The 23,811-nt window shown below is 41.6% G+C and overlaps 1 protein-coding gene across 1 annotated transcript in view; it reads left to right on the top strand.

Moving 5' to 3' along the window:
- LOC145659213 (homeodomain-interacting protein kinase 2-like) overlaps positions 1-23,811 on the top strand; it is a 92,708-nt gene that overhangs the window by 499 nt on the left and 68,398 nt on the right. The gene's annotated exons all lie outside the window — the stretch shown is intronic.

Below are 23,811 nucleotides of genomic sequence, written 5' to 3'. Positions count from 1 at the left end.
TGTGAGCACACAGCTTGACAACATGGAAAAAAGACACCCAACATGCAGCAGGAGTGGCTAAAGCCATACAGAAAACAACGCATCTGGTAATGGGACATCCAATCACGGTACTAACCACACACAGTGTAATAGCATACGTGAACTCACAAGCCTTCACCTTGACAGCACTAAGGCAACAGAGGATCAGCAAAATTTTGGAAGCACCACACATCACATACACACATGAAGGAATCAACATGGCAGACATGATGGGAGGAGGAGAGCCTCATCAGTGCGAACAGGAAGTCAAAAAGCAGGAGAAGGTGAGACCAGACCTAGAAGGAGAACCAATTCCAGGAGCAGGGAACATGTTCACTGATGGGTGTGGATTTAGAGGACCAGATGGGGATATAAAAGCAGGGTATGCAGTGGTGGCAGAAACACAGGGAGAAGTAGATGAATTTTGGACGGTGAAAGCAGAAAGGCTGAAAGGTTAGCAATCAGCACAGCGAGCTGAGGTAATGGCAGTAGTGGAGGCCTTGAAGTTAGCAAAGGGTAAGGAAGTGAATATTTATACTGACTCTGCTTACACGGTAGGGGCAGCACATGTGGAGCTAAGACAATGGATGAGAGCAGGGTTTAGGACAGCGGGAAACAAACCAATTAAACATGAGGCAGAAATGAGGGAGCTGGCAAAGGCCTTGCAGGGACCAGAAAGAGTAGCTATCATAAAGTGCAGGGGACATGTAGAGTATGTCAACAGTACAATCCCAAACCTACAATTAAGGTGGCACCCGGTAAGTATCCGTTGTCATTAACACCAGGGGAAGAGATAGTAATTGACTACACAGACATGGTGGACTCAGCACAGGGGTACACGTACGAATTGATGTGCGTAGACAACTACACAGGGTGGTCGGAAGCGTGGCCAACAAAACGGGAAGACAGTGCTTCAGTGGTAAAGTTCCTGGTGAACCAGTACATTCCTCACCATGGGTTTCAGAGAAAGGTGAGATCAGATAATGGCACTCATTTTACAGCGCGCAATTTGCAGGAGTTAGAGAAAATGCTGGGTCTGAAACATTCATTTGGGGCAGTGTATCATCCTCAGTCTCAAGGTAAGGTGGAAAGGATGAATCTAAATGCGAAAAACAAAGTGGCCAAAATCTGTGCACAGACAAAATTAAATTGGGTTGATGCCTTACCTTTGGCAATAAATGAGAAAAGAAAAACATCTCACACACACATCATACTTTAATGAATTGCAAAGTATCGTTTCAGCTTTCTCCACGCAGGAGGGGGACCGGACGGGGAGCAGACAAACCCAGACGATACCCGTTACGGACTGGGGGCTGCTGAGAGTCATCAAGAGAAAATGGAGTGAGCCGAGGTGGACAGGTCCATTCCAGGTGACAGAAAGAACCAGCCACGCCGTACGCCAGAACGGTACAGGGGAAACGTGGTTTCATCTGAGCCAGTGCGCCGCCGCAGAGTCACCGCAGAGGAGTCTGCAAGAGACAGCGAGGGACCTTGCTGAAACATCACCTAACTCACCTGACCCGGAAGGGGCAGAATAATCCCCGGGAGCAAAAGGGTCAAGGTAGTCCACCCTTAGACCCCGAAGTAAGAAGAACAGAACACCAGTGATGACTTCTGGACAATTGTGTTGTTTGATTATTTGTTGGTGTATTGTGTTGTGTGTTTCCATTTACAGTTTGGTCACGCTTGGGTTAAATAATAGCATGGCAGTAGGAAAGGATTAAAACATTAACAACAAGACGGTGAAGAAGAATGGGGGTAGAGATTGGTGGATGTGTAGCATGTGCAGCCGCAAGACCCAGACTTATAACCACCCCGGCACCCCTATTCCCACAAAAAGACCCCAAGGGTTATGCGTGCATGATTGGCCTGACTAAGGAAAGAAACCCTAAGAATTGTGACACTTTGAGCGTTATTTTCCCCCCCATCAGTAACAGAACCAGGATAGGACTATTTTCACCCGAAAAGGGGGAGGGGAACTACACGTGCTTCGTTAGAAGTTCAAGCACACCTCAAGTACGCTTGGGGCACATCCCGGCGGAATGGTGTAACCGCACGGTCACTGGGAACGAGTCTGTGGGTTCATGGGCACGAGCAGGATTGTATGATTATTGTGGAAGGATGACTTTGGTTGTTAACATGCCAGAGAACTCGGAGGGGACATGCGCCATGGTCAGGTTAGCAGCTCCTTTATTACTGATAGGCAAAAAACTACACAGGGACCCGGTAACTGATGCAGCAAGACAGTAGCGAGAGGCATACCATTTTGATTTAACAAGGAATACCCCCACATACATAGATGCAATAGGAATACCTCGCGGAGTTCCGGACAGATATAAGTTAGCAGACCAGATAGCAGGGGGATTTGAGAATATTCCGATACTTTCTGCATTATTCCCCATTACTCCAAATAAAAATGTGGATCGGATTAACTATGTACATTATAATGTCCTCAGGCTAGCCAACCTGACTAGGGATGCAGTGGAAGGACTTAGAGATCAGCTGGGACCAACCTCACTGATGGCGGTGCAAAATCGTATGGCATTAGACATGTTGTTGGCGGAAAAGGGGGGTGTCTGCACTATGCTTGAGGATGTGTGTTGTACATTCATTCCTAATAATACCGCTCCGGATGGGTCGGTTAGTAGAGCATTGGATGGTTTGAAGACCCTATCAGAGGAAATGCATGATAATTCAGGCATAAACAACCAGTTGGAATCCTGAATGGTGAGCCGGGTCGGTCAGTGGAAAGACTTAATTGTGTCATTGATGGTTTCATTAGCCACATTCACGGGAATTGCTGTGACATGCGGGTGCTGCTGTATTCCATGTATTAGGGCGTTAATGGTTAGACTAATTTCAGCTATGATAGAAAGGAAAGATGTGCATGAGGGTACCACGATGATGCCACTGATACAGGGGGAAAGGGACGTAGAGACAGGAGATGCCAGAATAAAGGAGTGTGATTGGTGATCTCTTTGTAGAGATCAAAAGGGGGAATTGTGGAGTTTCAGAAATGAAATGAATGCTAAGCTTACACTAGTAGAGAATAATGTGCAGAATGGAATAGGACTAATGCTTGAATAAATAAAATAATTACTGTATGTCCAGACATAACAGGAAATGCCCTAGACGTGCATATGTGTGATTATGCAAGAAGACATGTGTACGAGACGGTCAAACAGAGGTGACGGCTGAGATGGAAAAACACAAAAGCAGAAGTGGCACAAGGCGAGAGAAATATAAGTCTGTCTGTTGCAAAGTTATGCTTTAGATCTCACTCGCACTGTGTTGTGAAGTGACATCTCCAGAGCTCTGCATTAATAAAAGGCCACAGGGTAACACACTGTTTCCTGTCTCTTCTTTCCTGCATCAACGGACATGACACTAACTAATGATATAACAGAATCTGGCCCTTAGCTATTTTATTAGCTTTTTATCAGGGCACGCTTAGTAAAATGTCACATCTCTACATCAACTTTTTAAAAAAATTAACAGGCAATCAAATTATTTTGGCTATACTAAAACCTGTCCTGGAGCAATGCCTAGCTAGCTGGATAGCTAACACTAACATGCAAGACTGGGTTTGTTTTGCAGAAGTAGCAGATGCTAAATAGCTGCCTTGTAAAAGAGGTTTGCATTGGGGACTGTTTGTATTTGATGCATGCACTTTAGGTATTATTGCATAACGCTATTTGTGATGTATTTTTGTTTTTCAATCAGTCACATTCCAAGCCAAACTTCTCTTAGGTATCTTGTATCAGTGGAGAACTACTTTTGAAGGCATTGTTACTAGCTAACTGTTAGCTAGCAAGGTAACAAGGTAACTCTTTTTAAACAACAAAAAGAAAAAACACTTTACTGTGATTAACAACTATGAATTTACTAAGTTGTGATTGTTTCATAGAAGGTCTGATTAGCTAGCCTAGCTAAAGCTATGTTTGATACGTTTTGATATGTCTAACGACACTAGCATTTTTGGACAAGAGTAGCTTTATAGTTGCTTAGCTAATGTCACATAATTAAAAGTAGAATCAGAGGGAAATGTTGAATATTGTGTCATTGCACCAGCCATGAGGCATTAAAGTGTCTGGACAAGAACATAGCTAGCTAGCTAACTGGCTTAGATCACTACTGCAGCTCTCACACCTCGGTTTATTACATCATAATAGGTAATGTGGAATTTTTAAGGACCATTGTTGCGTCTGATAACCCGTTCAGAAAAGGTGTTCTTCAGCTGAATGAACAGATACTGAAACGAACACTAAAGAGATCATCCAACATTCAAGATATTTCAGTAGACACACTAGTGGAAGAGCTGCTGAGGTTCCTGAGCCATGAATGTCTGGCCTCCAGCATCTACTCTGGACAGGTATGTCACCGCCTTGCACCAGGACGCAGAGATCCATGAGCATGACTGAGATGTAATTATAACTATATACACCTCATTAGTCTGATGCTAATGAGCACACATGCACACCTGCCGTCCAGTTCTTTAACATCCATATCCGTCACCTTGATTTATCTTAGTAAGTTGCTGCTGAAGCTCTGTCTCTCTTTCTCTCTTTCCCCATGCCTCCTTCCCTTCCTGTAGGAGTGTGGATACACCACTGGCGTTGTTGCCTGATGCACCTCCTTTGGAAGAGGACACGGTCCACTGTCAGAACTGGCAGGAGACAGTGGAGCCGCACACACTCGCCTCTCTCGGCTCCCGGGAGATCGAACGGCAGGCTGTCATATATGGTAAAACAGCAAATGTGGTGCACAGCAACTGACTATAAAACACAACTCCCAGTACACAGTTAACATGTAAAATGAAAACAATTATTTACTGATCTAACTTAAACTAAATAGCTACTAAATCTTTTGAACATACAGTATTCTATTTATTATGCACATATGATAATTCTATCCTGACTCATGAAAATGTGGAATTCTGAATTGTGTAACGTTTGTAAGAAATTGTAGTGACTTTGCTATATCCTCTTCCTCAGAGCTGTTCACAACGGAAGCATCTCACTTGCGGACTCTCAGGGTTCTCGATCAGGTGTTCTTCCAGAAGATGAGGAACCTTTTGACCGTCGAAGAACTTTCCTGTATCTTCCCCAACCTGCCCCAGGTCTACAGTCTTCATGGTCAGTCTCTCTGTGTGCGAGCGTGTGTGTGTGCGTGTAAATCTGCTCCATTTGTCTTAGTGTGTTTTCAAACCTAAATTTCTGAAGCCTACTTGGTGTCTAAATCATAATCAAGATTAAAGAAGTGTAAAACCCACCCAAACTGAGAATTTAATGACAGAACAATATCAGCTATCGGCACCATGCCATTACTGTGAGCAGGTATGGACTGGAGGCTGTACATGTTGTTTCTGCGGTGGCCTTCATGACACAAGTAGAGTTCTGTTGCCCACTGACACAACTTTCTAACAAACCACATATACACTGGCTCGCTTAAACAGATTCTGTTTTGTGGTGTTGCATTTGTGTTTCAGCGAATCTGTGTGAGTCCATGAAGAGGCTGAGGGACTCTTCTATAGTTCAAGGCATCGGAGACATCATGGTGTCTAGAGTGAGAGCTGGCTAGTGTTACTCCCTTTCTAGTTCACATCATCTTTTGGTGCTGTCTAAAATGAAGGGGTTGTTCTGTGTAGTGTGGGATATACTTGTTGCTTTACTTGATATGTCAGTAGCTCATGTGTTTGTGTGTGTGCGTGATAGTTTGAAGACGCTGCAGGAGAGGAGTTCCAGGAGCAGGTGTCTCACCTGTGCAGTCAGCAGAGTCAGGCACTGGAGCTCATTAAAAATAAATGCAAAGACCCGCGTTTCGCGCACCTTATACAGGTAACACTTTTTAGAGGTATAAAGCCTTTGGACAAACCTACAAACACTAGAGCTTCTGCCATATTTGTTAGTGGGCTGGGTTGTGAATTGGTTGACCCATACTTTGAATTGGAGACTATCCAGTCTTTTATATTTGACTTTTATTGCAGCACATAACTTCTAGTGATGCTGTTTTAGGTATAAATTGGTGTTGCAGTCAACAGAATCCACATTTGGACTTAGATGTCCTTGGCTCATTCGTGTGTGTGTGTGTGTGTGTTAGGAATGTGAAGCCAGCCCTCACTGCCGCCGACTACAATTAAAGGACCTTCTAGTGTCTGAGATGCAGAGACTCACCAAATACCCCTTGCTGCTGGATAACATCATCAGACACACAGAAGGCATGTATAGAAACACTCACACACAATGTATTGAACCATGAAAACACTTCAGTATACACACACATACCAGTTTACCAAGGAGGCAAGCACACACACCCTTTCTCCTGGATTAACACTAGTATGTGCCCCCACAACAGCTGGTTCTCCAGACCTGCAGACATTGGTGAGGGCACAGGCGTGCTGCCGTGGGATACTACGAGCTGTCAATGAGGTCGTCAGGGAGACGGAGCACCGGCGACTGCTCAGCCGTTATCAGCGCAGGCTAGACTTGTCCCCTCTGGAGAGGCAGGCCAGTCCTGTCGCTGCTCAGTTCAAGGTACGGCCTTACTATGTATCCACCATCTGCCTTCCAAACAGCTTCTCTGGTCTTGGAGCACCTGATCCAGAGTATGAATTATTAACTATATTCTTTTTCTATGTAGAATCTGGACCTGACCACTAAGAAAATGATCCACGAAGGACCGTTGACTTGGAAAGTTAGTAAAGATAAAGCTATAGGTAAGAGATCATCACAGCTGAACAAATCACATTTTTGTTTTTCCTCTTGCAAATGATTACTTGACAGGTCCATTCTCACTCTGTGTGTGTGTGTGTGTGTGTGTGTGTGTGTGTTTCAGACATTCATGCTCTGCTTCTCTCAGACCTGTTGGTGCTACTCCAAAGGGGTTCAGGTGACCGTTTGATCTTGCGATGTCCTGCGCGCTCACTGGGTGGGGTTTGGGGTAGGAACACGGACCTCAAAACCCCCTTTTGCCCCGTTGTTCGCTTGGATTCATCTCTTGTCAGATCTGTGGCTACAGGTATATTTGTAGTTATTCTTACAGCTGTGAATAGCCAGAATAGATGAATGGGTCTGGAATAACTATGTCTTTATTTTATTTTTAAAAAATTAAGAAGCCAGTTACAAATTGCATTTGGGTTAGTTTGAATACATTGTTTGACAGCCTGCTTTTCTCTATCAGATAACAAGGCCTTGTATGTGATCAGTACATCAGAGAGACAGATATACGAGCTGGTGGCTGGGACTTCCTCTGAGAAAAACACGTGAGTTTGTTTTTTTGTCTCTCTCTGACCCACCATCTTCTCATCAAGGTCAACCAGTCAGCACTGCTGTGTCTGTTTTGTGATAACATTTATGGTGTCAGGCCATTTATGTTCAGATGATTTTAACAACATTGTGCTGTTGTAGAAATTGGGACCTGGTGGCTTTAGCGATGTTTCCACAGATGGAAGAACCTGTTAGAAAAGACCATCTCCTCGGCCTCTGGAGGCATTGAAGCCACCGAGCAAGGATCAACAGCTCCGTAAGTACTCAGGATTTTGAAAGTTTTCTAATGCTGCTGTAATGCTGTTAAGAGAAGGCAGAATTTCAAAGATGCACTTACAATGATTGGACTCCTGACATCTCCTCTAGGTCTGCGGTTCTACGGTTGCATGGTAATCATGTCGGTCGTCTAGGTAAGCCCATGTTTGTTTTTGTTTGTATACAATGTCATAGGATTTGCTCTCTTTGTACTTATGGCTGATGCCTTTGGTCCCTAGATGGCTCCCTAACAGAAGAGTCTGGTTCTATAGAGAGAGATTCACAGAGTGATGATGAAAATGTTCTCACACCTACTATCCCAACTGACCAATCAGAAGCCTACATGCATACTGGTGGGCAGGGTTATGTGGGAGGACAAGCTAAAGTGGCTGATGCTGCTTTTCAAGATGGTAAGAATTTGTTACACTCCGTTACACAGTCATTGTTGCACTATGATAGTTAAACAGTATATTTCTGGTGGTGGTGGTGTTTTTATAAATAGAATTTTAGCAGGCTCAGATATTTACCAACTTTTTTGCACCCTTTGTGTTCTGCCAGTCAGGACACTAAGACTGTTGATCCTTGGATCCTTGGATCCTTTAGAGGCTGCCAGTCAGAAGCAGAAAGTGACATCATTGTCCTCACAGCAAGAAGGGCAGGAGATGCCTTGCCAGTCACCAAAAGGCCGTTCACACCTGGAGATGCTGAGGCATGAAACGAGGCCCTGCCAATCACGAGCAAGCATACGGCAGCGCATGATAAAAAATGTGGATGGAATCTTTCAAAGAATGGAGGGACTGATGAAAAACCTGCATCAGCTTAGGGTAAAGTGGATATATTACTCACTCTCTCTCAAACACACACACACACACACACACACACACACACACACACACTATCATTGCAGCTAGCTAGCACTTTCATGTTATGTTTTAAAAGAATGGCTTTGTGCACTTGTGAGATCCTGGTTAACTCCTTGTTTTCATTTTCATAGGAGATTGAAGCAGACCAGTGTAGACTGCTCACAATGGTGAGAAAAAAGTCACCTGTCAGTCAGTTCAGATGACACCATCCATGGGTCTTCCTCCATTATCAGGGCACCATCTATTTATCTTGGGTCGAGCGATGGTAAGTGTGTCAAAGAAGCAATTTATAAATACTGGGGCTAAACCTGTTTAATGCTGTAGCACAATTCTTTTTGATTGTACCAAACAAAAAGAACTAATCTGGAATCACTGGGATAATTTGGGGTTGAGTTTAAATGGAGCACACAGTTGAATATTAAAACATCACCGCAGATCTTGGGTCTTGCTATTGCCAGACTGAAAACTGGCCTTCAAACCTGTAGCAATTCCTAATTTCAACTTTAAGAATTTTATGTATGTATTTGAATAATGTTTAGTATTGATTTTGGAGTTGATGTAATTATGTTGCTTATGGTGTACTACCCCTGCAGACTGTGACAATTGTATGGTCATCTTTCCAACCTGTTTAGGTAACGAAGAAGGGCCAACAGAACCAGCTCAGCCCGAGATCCATTCTACAGGATTCTGATTTATTACACGAGACATTGTAAAGAGTTTTACTTACACATTTGAAACATGAACACACACAATAAGGGTGTGGCATTCCTGCCATTTCATACATCCGGTGTAGCTCTTTACTAGAATCCCAGCATGCCTTTCTCCTGGGAGAAACCTGCAAATATTGTATTGTCTGCAACTGAGAAGAAAGAGACAGGACAGACGAACCTTCAGCACATGCACCGAGTTGGAATAAAAAGCATTCAAATGAAAGTCCAGATATGTGAGGTGTTTTTTTTTATCAGGTAAAGCTAAAGTTGGAACAAGGGAACTGAGGTGACAGTTTAAAAAAAAAATTAGTCAGTGAAGATGAAGAAATGGAACTAAAATGAGACTGAAAATGTATGGCTGAGGAAATGAATCTGCCCACTAAAGGGACCCCCCCCCCAAGCACTTTGCCCAATACATGTATGTTAATACTCACTCACGCCATCAGTGACAAACTGGCAATCCAACAGGTGCCATTTTGCTCGAGAACCCATAATGTGCCCATGTCAACTTGAGGCAAGATGGTGGTCTTCATCTCTCTTCGCCTTATGGAATGTGTGGATGGGTGACTTAAACAAATTCAGGTTCTTTTGCACTGGGACCCCTGCAAGGCACATGGGCTCCAAGAGGGTATTTTGCATTAATATCATCATATGTCTATGTTGTATCCTTTATTTTATAAATTAACACTATGCGAGAGCAAAGAATAAAGAGTGTGGAAGGAGTTTATTTTATTTCTTTAAGCGTTCTACAGAATAGAAAATAAAGGTTTGGCCTCTCTTTACGCACAATGGATAAGGCAGGGCTTACTGGGATTGCCATTGTGTTGTGGCAAGATATCATCTTCACTGCTCATTACTGTATACTTATTTGTGCAGCCCTGTTCTGGACTGACTCCTGTCAACATTGCAGGGGACAAAAAGGAACATATTTGTTGTCTGATATCATGTCATTACCGATGAAGAGGCACATTCTGTGTAGTGTAAATTCTGTGAAGCTCGTCCCTCACCTCTTGAAATGGCTCAGTGATGCCAGGGTTGGTTTTTACACATATGAAAGGATTTATACTTTGATCTGTTAAGATGTTGGTAGAAGTGGCTCCTTTACACTGACTCCAGTTTGGCCTTTGTTGTATAATGGCTAATGTTATGGTTCAAAAAAGAATGAAATAGTCTAAGATCAGTGTTAAGGACTAAGGATTATGGTACTAATGTTTTAATTTAGGATTAGTTAAGAAATCAGTATTTGGTGGAATATCTCAGATTTTGATTGCAGCTTGTTCATGCATCTTGAGGTGTTCTCCACCAGTCTTTCACACTGCTTGTTAAATAAGCTTTGATTACCTAATCAGAATCTCATTAAATACAAAGAGCTGTACATGTGGTGGAATTCAACAGACTGTGGAATTGAAATCATTGCCAAACGCAGAGATACTAATTTGGACTGATCTCTTAATTTTCTTCGAGAGTTATGTTTTTATATATGAGTTTTTATTTTAAACTTTATCATAAAATGTATGGGGTTATGGTCCCATTCTATTCTGTTCAAATGTAGGCCTACTGTTTTTACAATTCCTGTAAGAAGCGTGTGTGTGTGTGTGTGTGTGTGTGTGTGTGTGTGTGTGTGTGTGTGTGTGTGTGTGTGTGTGTGTGTGTGTGAGAGAATCCAAGAGCCCCTATTTGAGATTGATGAGTGGCATGTGTTGGGAGTCTGCCCTCGACAAATAGTATCCTTGACTGTATTATCAGTTTTGTAAACAATCCCTGACAAGTGGGTGAGTGAGAAGTGCATGCACATAGACACAGCAGAAAGAGGAGGTCTGTGTTTTTGGCTTCCTAATCAAGTTTGCGTTCCCGTCATATACAGCCAATCATAGAGAAGGGGACAGACATTTAGAAATAGAAAGTGAGGAAAGTTGTGGTTCTTCATTAAAGGAATTGGATTAAGAGTCACTATTCTTAAGAATGTGTTTAGTACCTACTCAGGCACACACAACAGCTTCTTCAATGACAGTTGCTGCTGTTATTTTAGAGCTGACCACACACACAAAGACCCAGGTAAACATACAAACAGCTCACTGACATATTTTTGCTCTCCCCAGAAATAGGGTTGTGTGGTTAAAGGTCATGTAACCATAGAAACGTAGCCCCCACACTGTTCACTGCTCCTGTACCCCCTTATTCATTCCCTTGGTAAGAGCCAAGCTTGGTAACCCTGGAGATGATGGGAGATGGCTGGGGAATGCGTGTGTGTGTGTGTGTGTGTGTGTGTGTGTGTGTGTGTGTGTGTGTGTGTGTGTGTGTGTGTGTGTGTGTGTGTGTGTGTGTGTGTGTGATGAGACCTTGTGGTGAGTGTGAGAATTGTGAAAGCACTGATTCACAAAGTTGTTGAATGATGGGCCTGTTTTTGTAAATTGCTTCCTTAGGGTGAAACACATTTAATACCTTGAAGGTGAAGTAGTGTGTAATGCTATTTTCTGGTTTGTTCATTATTCTTGCACAGTTCAATTAATAGATGAAGACTACAACCTTTGTTTGAATTTTCAGTGTGTATTCAAGATGTTCATTTTCAAAATGTGACTTAATTTTATACTATCACTGTTCCGGGACATTAATGGATTAATTGAAATATATAAAAAGAGATCTTTATAGATCTCTACATATTATGGTGTTGCTCTGATTTTATATGCACTTGTTCATTCTGAATGAGAACAGATTGTAATGAAATTGTGGGCACTTGTAGCTCACCTTTAAGAGCAGATAGAGCTTTGTGCTGACACCACCAGTCTTTGGTTTGATTAACAGGGAGCGTGTTCACTCTGAGATGTGTTGCTCTGGATTATGGTATTTGCTTTAAAGGTATACTTATTTCTCTTCCTCCCTCAGGTTAGTCCTCCTCCTCTTCAGCCTTCAAAATAGATTCTCTCAGGAGTAAGGTTGAACTGCTGCAGCTGCCGCTGGCGCTATCCTCTAAATCTATCTCAGAGCGCAAAACTCAACTGCGCAGAGCAACAGAACGTTCCAGGGGCGGAGCTGAGGTCCACAAACCCCAGGCACTGGCCCCAGACATGGACAACGAGTCACAGTACTCAGGCTACTCCTACAAGTCCTCCCATTCCCGTAGCTCTCGCAAGCACAGGTGCGTATGCCATTTCCCGACATTCTTCCCTTTTGCCTAAATGTGGGCGGGCATTGATGTTTTGTCTAGAACATACAAATGTGAATGTACACTACTGCAAACACTGAGGGTACCACCGTATCGTTATTTAACGATTATCCATTTTATGTTGCTTTATGTACCAACTTGGAGTATACTGTGTATATAAATGTTTATATACATCTGTGTGCGCGTGCGTGTGTGGTGGTGTTTCAGGGATCGGAGAGACAGGCACCGCTCTAAGAGCAGGGACAGCAGAGGGGACAAATCGGTCACTATCCAGGCTCCTGGAGAGGCCCTGCTGGACACAGAGTCCACACGTGGAGATGATCGAGTCCGTGTTTTCACTTCATACCTCGTCCAGCCTGGAAAACCATTCCACTATAGCTTCAGACCATAAAAAGTCTATAGTGCTTCAAAATATGAATGATTGACTTTTTTTTTTTTTTTTTTTTTTACTGAAATGTTGGACTGAGCATCTCATGTCTCCTCATGCAGTGTCAGAAATTTTGCTCTAAAATCTCGCAGTACACATATACGCAACACGCGTATAAAAACAACCAATAGGAAACAGCCTGCCATAGCTCACATGCCAACTACAAATAACAGCGGTATAGCGAAATGAGCATGAAGTATGTGGGACACAAAAATATTTTGTGCAGTTGTGGCAGCAGATAGAATGCCTTTTTGATTTCACATTTGTTGTGACAAAAGCACAATATCTTAATGATCTAGCATGATAGTTTCCAGAAAATCTGTAGTCCAATATTGAGAACAACTATCGATGGAGCACTGTGCCATGGAGTTTGGTCAAGGTTTCAGATGCATCGTCTTGTACAGTTTGAAATGCAAAACAATGTTTAAGACTGCTGGAATTGCACAGTGCAAAGGCAGGTTGGGGTGAGTACCAATGTTAGCTGGCATGCTTTTGTTGTAGACTTGATGGCCAATTCATTGTCTTTTTTCCAAGTCAAGCTTCCACACATTCACGCTTGACACTGTAACCTCATCAGCATGGTATGTTACTCTACAAGTCAAGTTTTCAGAACCAGGTGAATGACATCTCAAAACTATTCTTGAACGTCCTTTTTCAGATTTGAATTCCTTACTGAGAAGTTTGAAAGAACTTAGGAGTCATTGTTGAGTTACGAAAAAATGTGTCTGGAGTGTGAATGGCCATCATAACTTGCGTTATTCATCGGAGCCTTGCTCACTAAAGCTGTTATTTTAACTAAGCCTACTCGCTAATTGAGTTACCTAGAGAGGCAAGCTTGTTAAGGTTTAATTCCCGAAGTTTGGGCCCTGCTGTCAGCTTGTATGTCAACACGTAGCCCCCAGGAGAGAGAGTTTCGCCTGGTTTGGGTTCCTACGTGACAGCAAGGATTGTATTTTGCACTCGAAAACTGGAATCAGATTGTGAGCTAAGAAAGGGGGAGAGAGACAAGTATTCATGCATGTGAGCACACAGCTAGACAACATGGAAAAAAGACACCCAACATGCAGCAGGAGTGGCTAAAGCCATACAGAAAACAAGAGTACATGAGAAAGTGTTTTTCATGAATATAGTGGAGTGTTCTGATAACAATTTGGTTTGTTTATTTCATAGAGCTTCAAATATTGCATTGATGGAACCATATAGACATTTAGGAGGAATTTGCCATACTTGCCATACGTCCTTCGCCATATGCATTCTTGCATTTTTCTCTTTGCTGTTTTCTGTTATAGTCATAAATTCTACATATATTTATTGAGAAAATCCTTTAAAGAGGCGCATGTCCATCATCACGTTTTATTTGTTTGGCTTTTTTTTTTTGGTTTTACTATTGGAAACAAAATTACTTTTTTTGCATTTGATGTTGATATCATTATGGCAGGCTTTAGTGCAGGTACTGGTGTCTATATTAGATGATTAAATACACAGCACCAGCAGTTCTGAATCTTTGTGTTAAATAATCTATGCTGATTGTCACGATCAGTCCCTTCCATGTTCCGTGTTTTCCATGTCTTGTGTTTTGTTCCGTTCCACGGTTTCATTTTGTCCTCACACTGATTGCGTACACCTGTCCCTCGTTTCTAGTTCATGTATTTAAACCCTGCTGTGTGCCTTGGTCGTGGCTGCCTGTACACGGGCATCTCGTCATTCCCGGAAGAAGCAGGCTCACGTTTATTTTGATAACGACGAGATCCCAGGTAAGCGTCTACCCGTCTTGACCAACGCTGCAGGGGGGAGCGGCCTGCAGCGCAAGACGTGAAACCACGGAAAGAGGGAGTCCAGGAGGGTGGCCAATCTTGACATTATTACACTCAGGAATTAAAAAAAATATATTGTAGCATCCCATGAAATGTGATCTTTCACACATAATGAGAGAGGTTGGCAAAGAACTAAAACTCAATTAAATATATCAACTTCCCCTTAAGCCTCTCATATACTCCACATTTAGGAGCAAGCCTACTCCTACACAATAAGCAGTGCGGTATATGAAAAGAGTAGGCGTATCAAATAAACAGAGCAACATGGTTAAGGTCCAGCCAGATATGTAAATGTTTGCCAGAACATCCAGTGTGTGTCTGCCGTTCGGTCAAAACTGGATCAGTCCAGAGGCCGCCCCGTCAGATCTCTTTTGAACAAAACAGTGGTCGAAATGCTGTTGAGAACAGTTTTACAGTTACAACAACAGAAAAAAGACTCAAATATATGCTGGATGGTTTATTCATTAAGGGAGAAAGCTGTCTCTCTTGTGGAGGATTTGCCACAGAGACCTGGGCATGTGGTATGGTCTCTGCACGGTGCCGTCATTACGCTCCAGACCCTCCACTAGAGGAGACAGAAACATCACAGTGGAAATAAAAACAATATAGTCCTGATGATTGGCATATGTGTAGTAGCTTGAGAGTGAAATGTGTGTGTGAGTGTGTGTGAAGGATTACTCCATATATCCCTTTATGTGCTCGACTGTTTCATTAACGGAAGCGAATCCAGGGAGAGAGAAGTCTGGAGGAACGTCCTGCCAGTCAAAGCTAGGCAGACATCTCCCTAGTTCTGGGTGGAGGGAGAGACAGAAAATAATATGACTAACAATTAAACCTGCTGACTTATCACTGCAGGTATAAGTACTTTCCTGGTGGTTTGGTTATGTTTTGGTACATAGCATAGTCAAACTGTTACAAAACAGAATGGACAAATTAACAGGTAGTTGTGTAATCCTGCTGTCTTTACCTGGTTTACTTGGCGTGTAGAAATATGGACAAAGCTCTTGATTGAGGATGTCTTGGACACTCTGTAGTGGAAATGCATGTGAAAATCTCATTAACATGCAGAATGCTATGTATGCACAAATGCTATGTATGCGTGAGTGGCTAAGCCAATGCATGAATTACATGTACAAAGAGTTGCATATTGCAAAGACTTTTGATACGACAAATTCTGTTCTGTCAAGAGTGAGGTGAGGGTTTATTTCTCAGAGATGAAGCTGGTTACATTGCTTATTTGCAGTGTGAGGTTTTACCAATGTGGTTTGGGCGAGGTCAAGTCTAGGGTCACAATACTGCTGCTGAAAGAAGTCTTTAGGCAGGGCATTTGGGGCATACGCCTCTGGGGGCAACTTCCAGAACTCTGAAGGGCATTTTTTAACACAGACCTGCAAACCAACGCACAAACACACAGAGTGAAGGAGATCTTATTTGAGTAGCTAAACACAGTGTTGCTTTTTATATTTCTATCTACACTATTTACACATTGTTCATTGCATGATAGAGCAAAAGGCTCCCAAACCAAGCAGCAAAAGGAGACCCAAGCCCCCAGACTTACAAACTGGCATTCACATACTACATGCTAAACTGTTTTGTAATAAATGAGTCTCATGTGCATATTTCTAAAAGGCTACTGACATACGTGTTTGGTTTCTGTACAATGTCAACAGGACATTTGTGTGGAAATCTCACTTGAGTGGTTGGACACTGGAGACCCTCTAGAATGGCGTCCATTTCTGTCGTTGCTCTGGCACACTTCAGAAGGTCAAAGTAGAGGACGTTTGGTTTGTCACTGAAACACGAGAGGATGCAGGAAACAAATGCAGCTTGACACATGAATATTAGCCAATTAAATAAACAATTTTTATTCAATTTTTTGAGTATGTGTATCAGGATTCAGTGCTGGAGAGTCACACCACTACCCAGCTAAGTGTTCTTTCTTCGAGGGTGAATTGGACTGGGGTAACCAATAAACTCTGCAGTGTTGTGACACTCCTAGACCTGAGTTTGGACCCCTTGGTTTAGAGACAATCATTAAACACAAGTGATTTGATTGGTTCCACTTGTTGCTGTGCAGTGCCAATCATGAAAATCTTAAAGCTAAAGTCTAACCCATCTTGTCTTGTTGATGTTTCATGTTTCCACATGATTTGCACCTGCACAGCTCCATTGTAACCCTAGTCCGACTCACTAAAGTCCATTCGAAAGAATACTGACGGTGTTCCTTACATACTGGGTGTGCTGTTTTGGTATTCCTGTGAAGATATAAATACTTATCCAGTATGTGAGGGACTTACACATTGACTCCAGCTCCACAAAACATCCCAGTGGAGTTCTGGGGCAACACGACATGACGAGAGTCTCCAAGCAGCCACGCTGTGTTAGAACCTCCGTTAGAAGGATATCTCACAAGCCATACATGGGTAAAAGACCTTCCGCTTGAGCCCACAATAATAATGATTTTTTTTCCCCCATGAAAGTGTAGTTGGAAATGTTTCTTACCCAGGGAGCGAATAAGAATATAGGTGACAATGGCAGCCACAAAAATAATACAGCAGATAATGTCTGCACATCTCCTGAACAAAAACAAGAAATATTATTACACATTGCATGATTTAAATTATGTATTAAAGTTATTTAGCTAAGTGAAATAACTTTATAGTCTTAGTCTAGATCTATGGCCTTAGTATAGTTCTTGTATAGCGTTAATAACAGACATTCTGTGATCCATGATGTGTAGAGCTTTAAATGGTTTTTTAAAGTCAGCTGATGTGGAGGAGTAAATCGGAGAAGCACTGAGAGATTGCCGGACTCGCCTCTTGTTAACTGGTCGCCTGAAAATGGGCTCATACGGAGGAGGTTCCCCTGAGAAGATAGAATTGAAGAATATATATATTCTATAAATTCTAAGTATATACCATTACATTAGAATGAATTTAAACCTTTGAAAAACATATATTCAGTCACGCGTGTCTGAACCTTTGACCGGTACGCTATATTTTGTCTAACACATTTTATATACAGTTGTCATGGAACGCTCCCCTTCACACTAGCCATGTGGTACGGCCCGCCGCGTGCAGTGGGAGTTCATAGTCTTGTTTGTAACCACGCCTGTGTAATTAACGCGCAACTGCACATGGTTTAGTCTTGTAACGTCTGTGTGTTTAAACCGCTGTGGGAGTGTGCATCTTAGTCGGTCAATGCCCATGTTCGTGTTCACATAGTTCGTTATCTGTATTCGTGTTTTATGTTCACTGTTTATGTTGCATATGAGCGCCGGTGTCTTTATCGTGTGTTAATACACGTCTGTCCGTCCTGCTCCTTGTCCAGCGACACTAGGGCCGTTACAACACTTTTCTTTTTTTTTTATGACACCTTCTGCACACATACGCTTTCGATCTGATACACAGTTACAGATCGTACACTATATAAATGTTTTTAATATAAGGTAGACCTACCAAGTACGTAAGAACATTTATTATTTTAACATGAAATGTACAAGCTAGTTTTGTACATTTTTTTTCTTTTTTAACCATTGTATTTGACGTATGGGTTCTCATAAAATCTTTGGCATATGGCTATATCTGGAAAAAACAACAACAACAAAACTCACCGCAATAATCTGGCATGCTGACTACAGTACACTCCCTTGCACTTTCGATAAGCGCCATCACACAGAGTCCGCAATGTGTAATGTTTCAGTAAAAAATAATCTTGCATTCGATAATCTATTCTTATGACGCATCATTCCAGGTTATTGACACATTGTGACGTTGGAAGTCACAGCACGTTCTGGTTCTTAGCTCATCAACAAAGGCAGCTTGGTCACGAGCACCTGCTTTCCATGCTTTGGGATGCTCGCGCTCAATTTTCCATGTCCTGTATCGAATATTTAGGCCTATACGATTAAACTGTCCGTGGTTACTGTGCTTTTAACGTACAAAAAAAGCTACACAAATAATAAAATAATCTTTACATAATAATGTAACCTTAGGCTTATCGCCAAGATGTAACCTGTGAGGCTAAGTGGCAACGTCTCCCGTCCCCTACCTAAACTACGTCTACACTGACTATGAGAATAGTAGTATAGTATAGTAGTTCAAGAGTATAGTAGTGATATGTGATAACAATTTGATTTGTTTATTTTAAAGACTTTCTAAAGTTGCATGTATATAACCAAACAGGCAATTTACATGAGTTTGCCATCCCAATACTTTAAATTTTTACAGTAAATATATTCAACATTATATTATGGGTACAAGGAAAAGTGATATGTAGTGAACCAAATAGATATTTAACAGGCTTTTGCCATCCTATTACTCCAAATTCCTACAGTAAAAATGACTGAAAGTCATTCATGAGTACAAGAGAAACTGTATTTCAAGAGTTTAATGAAGTGATTTGATAACAATTTGATTTGTGCATTTCACTCAGCTTCATGTAGTGATATATAGTGAACTGAATAGACATTTCACAGGATATTGCCATCCTATTACTCTAAATTCCTACTGTAAAAATGACTGAAAGTCATACCACAGGTACATAAGATAGTGTATATCAAGAATTTAGTGGAGTGATCTGATAACAATTTGATTTGATTTATTTATAGAGCTTCAATTATTACATATATGGAACTGAATAGACATTCGACAGAATTTTGCTACTCCATTATTCCAAATTCCTGCAGTAAAAATGACTGAAAGTCATATCATGGGTACAGGAGGAAGTTTATTTCAAGTACGTAGTGGAGTGATTTTATAACAATTTGAATTGTGTATTTTATAGATCTTCGAGTAGTGATATATGTTGAACTGAACAGATGTTTAAGAGGATTTTGCCATCCTATTACTCAAGCTTCCTACAGTAAAACACTTGAAAGTCATACCATGGGTACATGAGAAAGTGGATTTCATGAATATTGTGGAGGGATCTGATAACAATTTGACTAGTTTGTTTTCTAGAGTTTCAAAAACTGATTATATAGTGGAACGAATACATGTTTATGAGGATTTTGCCATCCTTTTACTCCAAATTAAAGTAAAAACATTGGAACGTAATAGTATGGATACACAAGAAAGTGTATTTCAAGAATATATTGGAAGGATTTGATAACAATATGAATTGTGTATTTTATAGTGCTTCAACTATTGCATATATGGAACAGAATAGGCATGAACAGGATTTTGCCATCCTATTATTCCAAATTCCTACAGTAAAAGTGAGTTATACCATGAGTACATGAGAAAGTGTTTTTCATGAATATAGTGGAGTGTTCTGATAACAATTTGGTTTGTTTATTTCATAGAGCTTCAAATATTGCATTGATGGAACCATATAGACATTTAGGAGGAATTTGCCATACTTGCCATACGTCCTTCGCCATATGCATTCTTGCATTTTTCTCTTTGCTGTTTTCTGTTATAGTCATAAATTCTACATATATTTATTGAGAAAATCCTTTAAAGAGGCGCATGTCCATCATCACGTTTTATTTGTTTGGCTTTTTTTTTTTGGTTTTACTATTGGAAACAAAATTACTTTTTTTGCATTTGATGTTGATATCATTATGGCAGGCTTTAGTGGAGGTACTGGTGTCTATATTAGATGATTAAATACACAGCACCAGCAGTTCTGAATCTTTGTGTTAAATAATCTATGCTGATTGTCACGATCAGTCCCTTCCATGTTCCGTGTTTTCCATGTCTTGTGTTTTGTTCCGTTCCACGGTTTCATTTTGTCCTCACACTGATTGCGTACACCTGTCCCTCGTTTCTAGTTCATGTATTTAAACCCTGCTGTGTGCCTTGGTCGTGGCTGCCTGTACACGGGCATCTCGTCGTTCCCGGAAGAAGCAGGCTCACGTTTATTTTGATAACGACGAGATCCCAGGTAAGCGTCTACCCGTCTTGACCAACGCTGCAGGGGGGAGCGGCCTGCAGCGCAAGACGTGAAACCACGGAAAGAGGGAGTCCAGGAGGGTGGCCAATCTTGACATTATTACACTCAGGAATTAAAAAAAATATATTGTAGCATCCCATGAAATGTGATCTTTCACACATAATGAGAGAGGTTGGCAAAGAACTAAAACTCAATTAAATATATCAACTTCCCCTTAAGCCTCTCATATACTCCACATTTAGGAGCAAGCCTACTCCTACACAATAAGCAGTGCGGTATATGAAAAGAGTAGGCGTATCAAATAAACAGAGCAACATGGTTAAGGTCCAGCCAGATATGTAAATGTTTGCCAGAACATCCAGTGTGTGTCTGCCGTTCGGTCAAAACTGGATCAGTCCAGAGGCCGCCCCGTCAGATCTCTTTTGAACAAAACAGTGGTCGAAATGCTGTTGAGAACAGTTTTACAGTTACAACAACAGAAAAAAGACTCAAATATATGCTGGATGGTTTATTCATTAAGGGAGAAAGCTGTCTCTCTTGTGGAGGATTTGCCACAGAGACCTGGGCATGTGGTATGGTCTCTGCACGGTGCCGTCATTACGCTCCAGACCCTCCACTAGAGGAGACAGAAACATCACAGTGGAAATAAAAACAATATAGTCCTGATGATTGGCATATGTGTAGTAGCTTGAGAGTGAAATGTGTGTGTGAGTGTGTGTGAAGGATTACTCCATATATCCCTTTATGTGCTCGACTGTTTCATTAACGGAAGCGAATCCAGGGAGAGAGAAGTCTGGAGGAACGTCCTGCCAGTCAAAGCTAGGCAGACATCTCCCTAGTTCTGGGTGGAGGGAGAGACAGAAAATAATATGACTAACAATTAAACCTGCTGACTTATCACTGCAGGTATAAGTACTTTCCTGGTGGTTTGGTTATGTTTTGGTACATAGCATAGTCAAACTGTTACAAAACAGAATGGACAAATTAACAGGTAGTTGTGTAATCCTGCTGTCTTTACCTGGTTTACTTGGCGTGTAGAAATATGGACAAAGCTCTTGATTGAGGATGTCTTGGACACTCTGTAGTGGAAATGCATGTGAAAATCTCATTAACATGCAGAATGCTATGTATGCACAAATGCTATGTATGCGTGAGTGGCTAAGCCAATGCATGAATTACATGTACAAAGAGTTGCATATTGCAAAGACTTTTGATACGACAAATTCTGTTCTGTCAAGAGTGAGGTGAGGGTTTATTTCTCAGAGATGAAGCTGGTTACATTGCTTATTTGCAGTGTGAGGTTTTACCAATGTGGTTTGGGCGAGGTCAAGTCTAGGGTCACAATACTGCTGCTGAAAGAAGTCTTTAGGCAGGGCATTTGGGGCATACGCCTCTGGGGGCAACTTCCAGAACTCTGAAGGGCATTTTTTAACACAGACCTGCAAACCAACGCACAAACACACAGAGTGAAGGAGATCTTATTTGAGTAGCTAAACACAGTGTTGCTTTTTATATTTCTATCTACACTATTTACACATTGTTCATTGCATGATAGAGCAAAAGGCTCCCAAACCAAGCAGCAAAAGGAGACCCAAGCCCCCAGACTTACAAACTGGCATTCACATACTACATGCTAAACTGTTTTGTAATAAATGAGTCTCATGTGCATATTTCTAAAAGGCTACTGACATACGTGTTTGGTTTCTGTACAATGTCAACAGGACATTTGTGTGGAAATCTCACTTGAGTGGTTGGACACTGGAGACCCTCTAGAATGGCGTCCATTTCTGTCGTTGCTCTGGCACACTTCAGAAGGTCAAAGTAGAGGACGTTTGGTTTGTCACTGAAACACGAGAGGATGCAGGAAACAAATGCAGCTTGACACATGAATATTAGCCAATTAAATAAACAATTTTTATTCAATTTTTTGAGTATGTGTATCAGGATTCAGTGCTGGAGAGTCACACCACTACCCAGCTAAGTGTTCTTTCTTCGAGGGTGAATTGGACTGGGGTAACCAATAAACTCTGCAGTGTTGTGACACTCCTAGACCTGAGTTTGGACCCCTTGGTTTAGAGACAATCATTAAACACAAGTGATTTGATTGGTTCCACTTGTTGCTGTGCAGTGCCAATCATGAAAATCTTAAAGCTAAAGTCTAACCCATCTTGTCTTGTTGATGTTTCATGTTTCCACATGATTTGCACCTGCACAGCTCCATTGTAACCCTAGTCCGACTCACTAAAGTCCATTCGAAAGAATACTGACGGTGTTCCTTACATACTGGGTGTGCTGTTTTGGTATTCCTGTGAAGATATAAATACTTATCCAGTATGTGAGGGACTTACACATTGACTCCAGCTCCACAAAACATCCCAGTGGAGTTCTGGGGCAACACGACATGACGAGAGTCTCCAAGCAGCCACGCTGTGTTAGAACCTCCGTTAGAAGGATATCTCACAAGCCATACATGGGTAAAAGACCTTCCGCTTGAGCCCACAATAATAATGATTTTTTTTCCCCCCATGAAAGTGTAGTTGGAAATGTTTCTTACCCAGGGAGCGAATAAGAATATAGGTGACAATGGCAGCCACAAAAATAATACAGCAGATAATGTCTGCACATCTCCTGAACAAAAACAAGAAATATTATTACACATTGCATGATTTAAATTATGTATTAAAGTTATTTAGCTAAGTGAAATAACTTTATAGTCTTAGTCTAGATCTATGGCCTTAGTATAGTTCTTGTATAGCGTTAATAACAGACATTCTGTGATCCATGATGTGTAGAGCTTTAAATGGTTTTTTAAAGTCAGCTGATGTGGAGGAGTAAATCGGAGAAGCACTGAGAGATTGCCGGACTCGCCTCTTGTTAACTGGTCGCCTGAAAATGGGCTCATACGGAGGAGGTTCCCCTGAGAAGATAGAATTGAAGAATATATATATTCTATAAATTCTAAGTATATACCATTACATTAGAATGAATTTAAACCTTTGAAAAACATATATTCAGTCACGCGTGTCTGAACCTTTGACCGGTACGCTATATTTTGTCTAACACATTTTATATACAGTTGTCATGGAACGCTCCCCTTCACACTAGCCATGTGGTACGGCCCGCCGCGTGCAGTGGGAGTTCATAGTCTTGTTTGTAACCACGCCTGTGTAATTAACGCGCAACTGCACATGGTTTAGTCTTGTAACGTCTGTGTGTTTAAACCGCTGTGGGAGTGTGCATCTTAGTCGGTCAATGCCCATGTTCGTGTTCACATAGTTCGTTATCTGTATTCGTGTTTTATGTTCACTGTTTATGTTGCATATGAGCGCCGGTGTCTTTATCGTGTGTTAATACACGTCTGTCCGTCCTGCTCCTTGTCCAGCGACACTAGGGCCGTT

The sequence above is a fragment of the Electrophorus electricus genome, chromosome 9 (assembly GCF_041902795.1).
Source record: "Electrophorus electricus isolate QZ-2024a chromosome 9, ASM4190279v1, whole genome shotgun sequence".
NCBI lineage: Eukaryota > Metazoa > Chordata > Actinopteri > Gymnotiformes > Gymnotidae > Electrophorus > Electrophorus electricus.
Note: the sequence above shows the minus strand (reverse complement) of the source record. Positions and strands in the feature narration are given on the sequence as shown.